At 45.0% G+C, this 12196-nt stretch overlaps 1 protein-coding gene across 1 annotated transcript in view; it reads right to left on the minus strand.

Annotated features, from left to right (window-relative positions):
• Positions 1-12196, minus strand: part of FANCG (FA complementation group G) — a 269117-nt gene that overhangs the window by 1834 nt on the left and 255087 nt on the right. The gene's annotated exons all lie outside the window — the stretch shown is intronic.

The following is a 12196-nucleotide window of genomic DNA, read 5'->3' on the forward strand; positions in this document are numbered from 1 at the left end:
GTGCCATGTTGTCTGAGGTTGAGGAGGCTCCCCAATTTCATAGTGAAGATTTCCTCTGTATCAGGCAGTTTTCGGTTGGCCAGTATAGGGTGCGGACGATGCGGTTTGGAGAGGGTGACCAAATGCATGGCGCAAGGGCAGATTGCGGTTTGCCGGGGCCTCAATCTGCACTTGCGCCATGCGCTTCTTGCCCTGTTCAATCCGTCATCTGACACACTCTATACCCTGCAGCCGGCTATCTATTGGGAAGCCAAAATATGGTTGACACACCTGTTATTTTGTGTGTAATTTATATGTGTGTTCCTGTAAAGGGGAAAAAGTTTCTTGAAGGAATATTTCCTCCCCACTATATGTTGATATACTAGTTTGGCTAATATAAAAACCATGTTGGTTTTGTTATACCCAAAAAAAACAGTAACGTTGGTTACACACAGTTAAATACAGCCATGTTGGTTGTTACATATGTGTTGCCAAATAAAATAAAAAAAATAAAAAAATGTCCTCATAAATACATTGTTGTGTTTTTAATCACCTTGAAGTACTGGAACTTCAGGACATCACAATGGCATCACAGGTGTCCGGGATGAACGCTGGGCGGAAATGAGGGACCCGAATTTCAGGTCTTCAAAAGACGGTCTTGTAGCCAGGTACCTCAGGGTAGCCACCAACCTCTCCTCTGCCGGGTTAGCCAATTTTTTAACGTCTCCATATATACCTTTTAAAGGTAACCGTCAAAAGTCCAGATTGACTGGGAATTTGAGAAGATCAGACGCTGGAGCCGAAGTGTCAAGAGGGCCGATGTGCCGATGAGATGGCCAACAGGCCGATGTGGCGGCTAGGGAGCCGATGATAGTGGCCTACAGACCGATGGTACGGCCAAGGGGCCGATGAAGAGGCTACTGAGCCGATGGTGATGGCTGATGAGCCGATGGAGTGGCCAACAGGTTGTTGATTTGGTCAAGGACCCGATGGTGCGGCCACTGAGCCGATGGTGATGGCTAGTGAGCCGATGGAGTGGCCAACAGGCCGATGATTCGGTCAAAGGACCAATGGTGTGGCCACTGAGCCGATGGAGTGGCCAACAGGCCGATGATTTGGTCAAGGACCGATGGTGCAGCCACTGAGCCGATGGTGATGGCTAGTGAGCCGATGGAGTGGCCAACAGGCGGATGATTTGGTCTAGGGACCGATGGTGCGGCCACCGAGCAGATGGTGATGGCTAGTGAGCCGATGACAGCACAGGGATCCGGAGAAGCTGTACTGGAACAAGGAGGCGCCCAGCGCCAGGAGTCAGCACGAATCAGCCGGTCTGGAGTCAAATGATACACGATGGTGGTAGGACGACAGCGTGTCCAGCAATAGGTAAGTAACGTGCTGACCATGCAGCAGCCGATGGAAGAACAAATCCAGTATAGTCGGCAAAGCAGCATGGATCCAAATGAGTTTAAATATCCAGGAGCACAAATCAACCAGCTGGTGCAATCATGACCTCACTTCCGGGGGCGTGCCTGATTGTCCAGGCCTGGGAAAGCGCTGGATTAACCCCATCCTGTCCGGGCACTATTTAAAAGGCCAAAACGCGGTTGGTAACAGCAGGTTGGTGTACTACCATTATATACGCTAGGGACCTTGTAGTGTACTACCATTATATACGCTAGGGACCTCGTAGTGTATTACCATTATATACGCTAGGGACCTCGTACTGTATTACCATTATATACGCTAGGGGCCTTGTAGTGTACTACCATTATATACGCTAGGGAACCTTGTAGTGTATTACCATTATATACGCTAGGGAACCTTGTAGTGTATTACCATTATATACGCTAGGGAACCTTGTAGTGTATTACCATTATATACCCTAGGGACCTCGAAGTGTATTATCATTATATACGCTAGGGACCTCGTAGTGTATTACCATTATATACGCTAGGGAACCTTGTAGTGTATTACCATTATATACGCTAGGGAACCTTGTAGTGTATTACCATTATATACGCTAGGGACCTTGTACTGTACTGCCATTATATATGCTAGGGACATTGTACTGTACTGCCATTATATACGCTAGGGAACCTTGTAGTGTATTACCATTATATACGCTAGGGAACCTTGTAGTGTATTACCATTATATACGCTAGGGACCTTGTACTGTACTGCCATTATATACGCTAGGGAACCTTGTAGTGTATTACCATTATATACGCTAGGGAACCTTGTAGTGTATTACCATTATATACGCTAGGGACCTCGTAGTGTATTACCATTATATCGTAGTGTACTACCATTATATACGCTAGGGACCTCGTAGTGTACTACCATTATATACGCTAGGGACCTCGTAGTGTACTACCATTATATACGCTAGGGACCTTGTAGTGTATTACCATTATATACGCTAGGGACCTCGTAGTGTATTACCATTATATACGCTAGGGACCTCGTAGTGTATTACCATTATATACGCTAGGGACCTCGTAGTGTATTACCATTATATACGCTAGGGACCTCGTAGTGTATTACCATTATATACGCTAGGGACCTCGTAGTGTATTACCATTATATACGCTAGGGACCTCGTAGTGTATTACCATTATGTACGCTAGGGACCTCGTAGTGTATTACCATTATATACGTTAGGGACCTCGTAGTGTATTACCATTATATACACTAGGGACCTTGTAGTGTACTACCATTATATACATTAGGGACCTTGTAGTGTACTACCATTATATACGCTAGGGACCTTGTACTATACTGCCATTATATACGCCAGGCACCTTGTAGTGTATTACCATTATATACGCTAGGGACCTTGTAGTGTACTACCATTATATACGTTAGGGACCTTGTAGTGTACTACCATTATATACGCTAGGGACCTTGTACTATACTGCCATTATATACGCTAGGCACCTTGTAGTGTATTACCATTATATACGCTAGGGACCTTGTACTATAATGCCATTATATACGCTAGGCACCTTGTAGTGTATTACCATTATATACGCTAGGGACCTCGTAGTCTACTACCATTATATACGCTAGGGACCTTGTAGTGCACTACCATTATATACGCTAGGGACCTTGTAGTGCACTGCTATTATATACGCTAGGGACCTCGTAGTGTATTACCATTATATACACTAGGGACCTCGTAGTGTACTACCATTATATACGCTAGGGACCTCGTAGTGTACTACCATTATATACGCTAGGGACCTCGTAGTGTACTACCATTATATACGCTAGGGACGTCGTAGTGCATTACCATTATATACGCTAGGGACCTCGTAGTGCATTACCATTATGTACGCTAGGGACCTCGTAGTACACTACCATTATATACGCTAGGGACCTCGTAGTGCATTACCATTATATACGCTAGGGACCTCGTAGTGCACTACCATTATATACGCTAGGGACCATGTACTCTACTGCCATTATATACGCTAGGGACCTTGTAGTGCACTGCCATTATATACGCTAGGGACCTTGTAGTGCACTGCCATTATATACGCTAGGGACCTCGTAGTGCACTACCATTATATACGCTAGGGACCTCGTAGTGTACTACCATTATATACGCTAGGGACCTCGTAGTGTACTACCATTATATACGCTAGGGACCTTGTACTCTACTGCCATTATATACGCTAGGGACCTTGTAGTGCACTGCCATTATATATGCTAGGGACCTTGTAGTGCACTGCCATTATATACGCTAGGGACCTTGTAGTGTACTGCCATTATATACGCTAGGCACCTTGTAGTGCACTACCATTATATACGCTAGGGACCTTGTAGTGCACTACCATTATATACGCTAGGGACCTTGTAGTGCACTGCCATTATATACGCTAGGGACCTTGTAGTGCACTGCCATTATATACGCTAGGGACCTTGTAGTGCACTGCCATTTTGTGCACTACCATTATATAGGCTAGGGACCTTGTAGTGCACTGCCATTATATACGCTAGGGACCTTGTAGTGTACTGCCATTATATAGGCTAGGGACCTTGTAGTGCACGACCATTATATAGGCAAGGGACCTTGTAGTGCACTACCATTATATAGGCTAGGGACCTTGTAGTGCACTGCCATTATATACGCTAGGGACCTTGTAGTGCACTGCCATTATATACGCTAGGGACCGTGTAGTGTACTACCATTATATAGGCTAGGGACCTTGTAGTGTACTACCATTATATACGCTAGGGACCTTGTACTGTACTACCATTATATACGCTAGGGACCTTGTACTGTACTGCCATTATATACGCTAGGGACCTTGTACTGTACTGCCATTATATACGCTAGGGACCTTGTACTGTACTGCCATTATATACGCTAGGGACCTTGTAGTGTACTACCATTATATACGCTAGGGACCTTGTACTGTACTGCCATTATATACGCTAGGGTACTGTACTGCCATTATATACGCTAGGGACCTCGTACTATACTGCCATTATATACGCTAGGGACGTCGTAGTGTACTACCATTATATACGCTAGGGACCTCGTAGTGTACTACCATTATATACGCTAGGGACCTCGTAGTGCACTACCATTATATACGCTAGGGACCTTGTAGTGTACTGCCATTATATACGCTAAGGACCTTGTAGTGTACTGCCATTATATACGCTAGGGACCTTGTACTGTACTGCCATTATATACGCTAGGGACCTTGTAGTGTACTGCCATTATATACGCTAGGGACCTTGTAGCGTACTAACGCTAGGGACCTTGTACTATACTGCCATTATATACGCTAGGCACCTTGTAGTGTACTACCATTATATACACTAGGGACCTTGTAGTGTACTACCATTATATACGCTAGGGACCTTGTACTGTACTGCCATTATATACGCTAGGGACCTTGTACTGTACTGCCATTATATACGCTAGGGACCGTGTATTGTGTACAACCATTATATACGCTAGGGACCTTGTAGTGTACTGCCATTATATACGCTAGGGACCTTGTACTGTACTGCCATTATATACGCTAGGGACCTTGCAGTGTACTACCATTATATACGCTAGGGACCTTGTACTGTACTGCCATTATATACGCTAGGGACCTTGTACTGTACTGCCATTATATACGCTAGGGACCTTGTACTGTACTGCCATTATATATGCTAGGGACCTTGGTATACGCTAGGGACATTGTAGTGTACTACCATTATATACGCTAGGGACCTCGTACTGTACTGCCATTATATACGCTAGGGACCACGTAGTGTACTACCATTATATACGCTAGGGACCTTGTAGTGTACTACCATTATATACGCTAGGGAACTTCTAGTGCACTACCATTATATACGCTAGGGACCTTGTAGTGAACTGCCATTATATACGCTAGGCACCTTGTAGTGTATTGCCATTATATACGCTAGGGACCTTGTAATGTATTGCCATTATATACGCTAGGGACCTTGTAATGCACTGCCATTATACAGGCTAGGGACCTTGTAGTGCACTGCCATTATATACGCTAGGGACCTTGTAGTGCACTACCATTATATAGGCTAGGGACCTTGTAGTGCACTACCATTATATAGGCTAGGGACCTTGTAGTGCACTGCCATTATATACGCTAGGGACCTTGTAGTGCACTGCCATTATATAGGCTAGGGACCTTGTAGTGCACTACCATTATATAGGCTAGGGACCTTGTAGTGCACTGCCATTATATACGCTAGGGACCTTGTAGTGCAGTACCGTTATATAGGCTAGGGACCTTGTAGTGCGCTACCATTATATAGGCTAAGGACCTTGTAGTGCGCTACCATTATATACGCTAGGGACTTTGTAGTGTGCTACCATTATATACGCTAGGGACCTTGTACTGTACTGCTAATATATATGCTAGGGACCTTGGTATACGCTAGGGACCTTGTAGTGTACTACCATTATATACGCTAGGGACCTTGTAGTGTACTACCATTATATACGCTAGGGACCTTGTACTGTACTGCCATTATATATGCTAGGGACCTTGGTATACGCTAGGGACCTTGTAGTGTACTACCATTATATACGCTAGGGACCTTGTACTGTACTGCCATTATATACGCTAGGGACCTCGTAGTGCACTACCATTATATACGCTTGGGACCTCGTAGTGCATTACCATTATATACGCTAGGGACCTCGTAGTGCACTGCCATTATATACGCTAGGGACCTCGTAGTGCACTGCCATTATATACGCTAGGGACCTCGTAGTGCACTGCCATTATATACGCTAGGGACCTTGTACTGTACTGCCATTATATATACGCTAGAGACCTTGTAGTGCACTGCCATTATATACGCTAGGGACCTTGTAGTGTACTGCCATTATATACGCTAGGGACCTTGTAGTGTACTGCCATTATATACGCTAGGGACCTTGTACTGTACTGCCATTATATATACGCTAGAGACCTTGTAGTGCACTGCCATTATATACGCTAGGGACCTTGTAGTGCACTGCCATTATATACGCTAGGGACCTCGTAGTGCACTGCCATTATATACGCTAGGGACCTTGTACTGTACTGCCATTATATATGCTAGGGACCTTGTACTGTACTGCCATTATATATACGCTAGAGACCTTGTAGTGCACTGCCATTATATACGCTACGGACCTTGTAGTGTACTGCCATTATATACGCTAGGGACCTTGTAGTGTACTGCCATTATATACGCTAGGGACCTTGTACTGTACTGCCATTATATATACGCTAGAGACCTTGTAGTGCACTGCCATTATATACGCTAGGGACCTTGTAGTGCACTGCCATTATATACGCTAGGGACCTTGTAGTGCACTGGCATTATATATGCTAGGGACCTTGTACTGTACTGCCATTATATATACGCTAGAGACCTTGTAGTGTACTGCCATTATATACGCTAGGGACCTTGTACTGTACTGCCATTATATACGCTAGGGACCTTGTAGTGCACTGCCATTATATACGCTAGGGACCTTGTAGAGCACTGCCATTATACACGCTAAGGACCTTGTAGTGCACTGCCATTATACACGCTAGGGACCTTGTAGTGCACTGCCATTATTCACGCTAGGGACCTTGTAGTGCACTGCCATTATATATGCTTGGGACCTTGTAGTGCACTGCCATTATATAGGCTTGGGACCTTGTAGTGCACTGCCATTATATACGCTAGGGACCTTGTAGTGCACTGCCATTATATAGGCTAGGGACCTTGTAGTGCACTGCCATTATATACGCTAGGGACCTTGTAGTGCACTGCCATTATATAGGCTAGGGACCTTGTAGTGTACTGCCATTATATAGGCTAGGGACCTTGTACTGTACTGCCATTATATAGGCTAAGGACCTTGTAGTGCACTACCATTATATACGCTAGTGACCTTGTAGTGCACTGCCATTATATAGGCTAGTGACCTTGTAGTGCACTGCCATTATATAGGCTAGGGACCTTGCTAGGGACCTCGTAGTGCACTACCATTATATACGCTAGGGACCTCGTAGTGCACTACCATTATATACGCTAGGGACCTTGTAGTGCACTGCCATTATATACGCTAGGGACCTTGTAGTGCACTGCCATTATATAGGCTAGGGACCTTGTAGTGCACTACCATTATATAGGCTAGGGACCTTGTAGTGCACTACCATTATATAGGCTAGGGACCTTGTAGTGCACTGCCATTATATAGGCTAGGGACCTTGTAGTGCGCTACCATTATATAGGCTAAGGACCTTGTAGTGCGCTACCATTATATACGCTAGGGACCTTGTAGTGTGCTACCATTATATTCGCTAGGGACCTTGTACTGTACTGCTATTATATATGCTAGGGACCTTGGTATACGCTAGGGACCTTGTAGTGTACTACCATTATATACGCTAGGGACCTTGTAGTGTACTACCATTATATACGCTAGGGACCTTGTACTGTAATGCCATTATATATGCTAGGGACCTTGGTATACGCTAGGGACCTTGTAGTGTACTACCATTATATACGCTAGGGACCTTGTACTGTACTGCCATTATATACGCTAGGGACCTCGTAGTGCACTACCATTATATACGCTTGGGACCTCGTAGTGCATTACCATTATATACGCTAGGGACCTCGTAGTGCACTACCATTATATACGCTAGGGACCTCGTAGTGCACTGCCATTATATACGCTAGGGACCTCGTAGTGCACTGCCATTATATATGCTAGGGACCTTGTACTGTACTGCCATTATATACGCTAGGGACCTTGTACTGTACTGCCATTATATATACGCTAGAGACCTTGTAGTGCACTGCCATTATATACGCTAGGGACCTTGTAGTGTACTGCCATTATATACGCTAGGGATCTTGTAGTGCACTGCCATTATACACGCTAAGGACCTTGTAGTGCACTGCCATTATACACGCTAGGGACCTTGTAGTGCACTGCCATTATACACGCTAGGGACCTTGTAGTGCACTGCCATTATATAGGCTTGGGACCTTGTAGTGCACTGCCATTATATACGCTAGGGACCTTGTAGTGCACTGCCATTATATAGGCTAGGGACCTTGTAGTGCACTGCCATTATATACGCTAGGGACCTTGTAGTGCACTGCCATTATATACGCTAGGGACCTTGTAGTTTACTGCCATTATATAGGCTAGGGACCTTGTACTGTACTGCCATTATATAGTCTAAGGACCTTGTAGTGCACTACCATTATATACGCTAGTGACCTTGTAGTGCACTGCCATTATATAGGCTAGTGACCTTGTAGTGCACTGCCATTATATACGCTAGGGACCTTGTAGTGTACTGCCATTATATACGCTAGGGACCTTGTAGTGTACTGCCATTATATACGCTAGGGACCTTGTACTGTACTGCCATTATATATACGCTAGAGACCTTGTAGTGCACTGCCATTATATACGCTAGGGACCTTGTAGTGCACTGCCATTATATACGCTAGGGACCTTGTAGTGCACTGGCATTATATATGCTAGGGACCTTGTACTGTACTGCCATTATATATACGCTAGAGACCTTGTAGTGTACTGCCATTATATACGCTAGGGACCTTGTACTGTACTGCCATTATATACGCTAGGGACCTTGTAGTGCACTGCCATTATACACGCTAGGGACCTTGTAGAGCACTGCCATTATACACGCTAAGGACCTTGTAGTGCACTGCCATTATACACGCTAGGGACCTTGTAGTGCACTGCCATTATACACGCTAGGGACCTTGTAGTGCACTGCCATTGTATAGGCTTGGGACCTTGTAGTGCACTGCCATTATATACGCTAGGGACCTTGTAGTGCACTGCCATTATATAGGCTAGGGACCTTGTAGTGCACTGCCATTATATACGCTAGGGACCTTGTAGTGCACTGCCATTATATACGCTAGGGACCTTGTAGTGTACTGCCATTATATAGGCTAGGGACCTTGTACTGTACTGCCATTATATAGGCTAAGGACCTTGTAGTGCACTACCATTATATACGCTAGTGACCTTGTAGTGCACTGCCATTATATAGGCTAGTGACCTTGTAGTGCACTGCCATTATATAGGCTAGGGACCTTGCTAGGGACCTCGTAGTGCACTACCATTATATACGCTAGGGACCTCGTAGTGCACTACCATTATATACGCTAGGGACCTTGTAGTGCACTGCCATTATATACGCTAGGGACCTTGTAGTGCACTGCCATTATATAGGCTAGGGACCTTGTAGTGCACTACCATTATATAGGCTAGGGACCTTGTAGTGCACTACCATTATATAGGCTAGGGACCTTGTAGTGCACTGCCATTATATACGCTAGGGACCTCGTAGTGCACTACCATTATATACGCTAGGGACCTCGTACTGTACTGCCATTATATACGCTAGGGACCTCGTACTGTACTGCCATTATATATACGCTAGAGACCTCGTAGTGCACTGCCATTATATACGCTAGGGACCTCGTAGTGTACTGCCATTATATACGCTAGGGACCTCGTACTGTACTGCCATTATATACGCTAGGGACCTTGTAGTGCACTACCATTATATACGCTAGTGACCTTGTAGTGTACTGCCATTAAATACGCTAGGGACCTTGTAGTGTATTGCCATTATATACGCTAGGGACCTTGTAGTGCATTACCATTATATACGCTAGGGACCTTGTAGTGTACTACCATTATATAGGCTAGGGACCTTGTAGTGCACTGCCATTATATACGCTAGGGACCTTGTAGTGCACTGCCATTATATAGGCTAGGGACCTTGTAGTGCACTGCCATTATATAGGCTAGGGACCTTGTAGTGCACTACCATTATATAGGCTAGGGACCTTGTAGTGCACTGCCATTATATACGCTAGGGACCTTGTAGTGCAGTACCGTTATATAGGCTAGGGACCTTGTAGTGCGCTACCATTATATAGGCTAAGGACCTTGTAGTGCGCTACCATTATATACGCTAGGGACCTTGTAGTGTGCTACCATTATATACGCTAGGGACCTTGTACTGTACTGCTATTATATATGCTAGGGACCTTGGTATACGCTAGGGACCTTGTAGTGTACTACCATTATATACGCTAGGGACCTTGTAGTGTACTACCATTATATACGCTAGGGACCTTGTACTGTACTGCCATTATATATGCTAGGGACCTTGGTATACGCTAGGGACCTTGTAGTGTACTACCATTATATACGCTAGGGACCTTGTACTGTACTGCCATTATATATGCTAGGGACCTCGTAGTGCACAACCATTATATACGCTTGGGACCTCGTAGTGCATTACCATTATATACGCTAGGGACCTCGTAGTGCACTACCATTATATACGCTAGGGACCTCGTAGTGCACTGCCATTATATACGCTAGGGACCTCGTAGTGCACTGCCATTATATACGCTAGGGACCTTGTACTGTACTGCCATTATATACGCTAGGGACCTTGTACTGTACTGCCATTATATATACGCTAGAGACCTTGTAGTGCACTGCCATTATATACGCTAGGGACCTTGTAGTGTACTGCCATTATATACGCTAGGGACCTTGTAGTGTACTGCCATTATATACGCTAGGGACCTTGTACTGTACTGCCATTATATATACGCTAGAGACCTTGTAGTGCACTGCCATTATATACGCTAGGGACCTTGTAGTGCACTGCCATTATATACGCTAGGGACCTTGTAGTGCACTGGCATTATATATGCTAGGGACCTTGTACTGTACTGCCATTATATATACGCTAGAGACCTTGTAGTGTACTGCCATTATATACGCTAGGGACCTTGTACTGTACTGCCATTATATACGCTAGGGACCTTGTAGTGCACTGCCATTATATACGCTAGGGACCTTGTAGAGCACTGCCATTATACACGCTAAGGACCTTGTAGTGCACTGCCATTATACACGCTAGGGACCTTGTAGTGCACTGCCATTATACACGCTAGGGACCTTGTAGTGCACTGCCATTATATAGGCTTGGGACCTTGTAGTGCACTGCCATTATATACGCTAGGGACCTTGTAGTGCACTGCCAATATATAGGCTAGGGACCTTGTAGTGCACTGCCATTATATACGCTAGGGACCTTGTAGTGCACTACCATTATATACGCTAGTGACCTTGTAGTGCACTGCCATTATATAGGCTAGTGACCTTGTAGTGCACTGCCATTATATAGGCTAGGGACCTTGCTAGGGACCTCGTAGTGCACTACCATTATATACGCTAGGGACCTCGTAGTGTACTACCATTATATACGCTAGGGACCTCGTAGTGCACTACCATTATATACGCTAGGGACCTTGTAGTGTACTGCCATTATATACGCTAAGGACCTTGTAGTGTACTGCCATTATATACGCTAGGGACCTTGTACTGTACTGCCATTATATACGCTAGGGACCTTGTAGCGTACTAACGCTAGGGACCTTGTACTATACTGCCATTATATACGCTAGGCACCTTGTAGTGTACTACCATTATATACACTAGGGACCTTGTAGTGTACTACCATTATATACGCTAGGGACCTTGTACTGTACTGCCATTATATACGCTAGGGACCTTGTACTGTACTGCCATTATATACGCTAGGGACCGTGTATTGTGTACAACCATTATATACGCTAGGGACCTTGTAGTGTACTG

This window comes from Taudactylus pleione, unplaced genomic scaffold (assembly GCF_031769625.1).
Source record: "Taudactylus pleione unplaced genomic scaffold, aTauple2 ptg000584l, whole genome shotgun sequence".
NCBI classification, from domain to species: domain Eukaryota; kingdom Metazoa; phylum Chordata; class Amphibia; order Anura; family Myobatrachidae; genus Taudactylus; species Taudactylus pleione.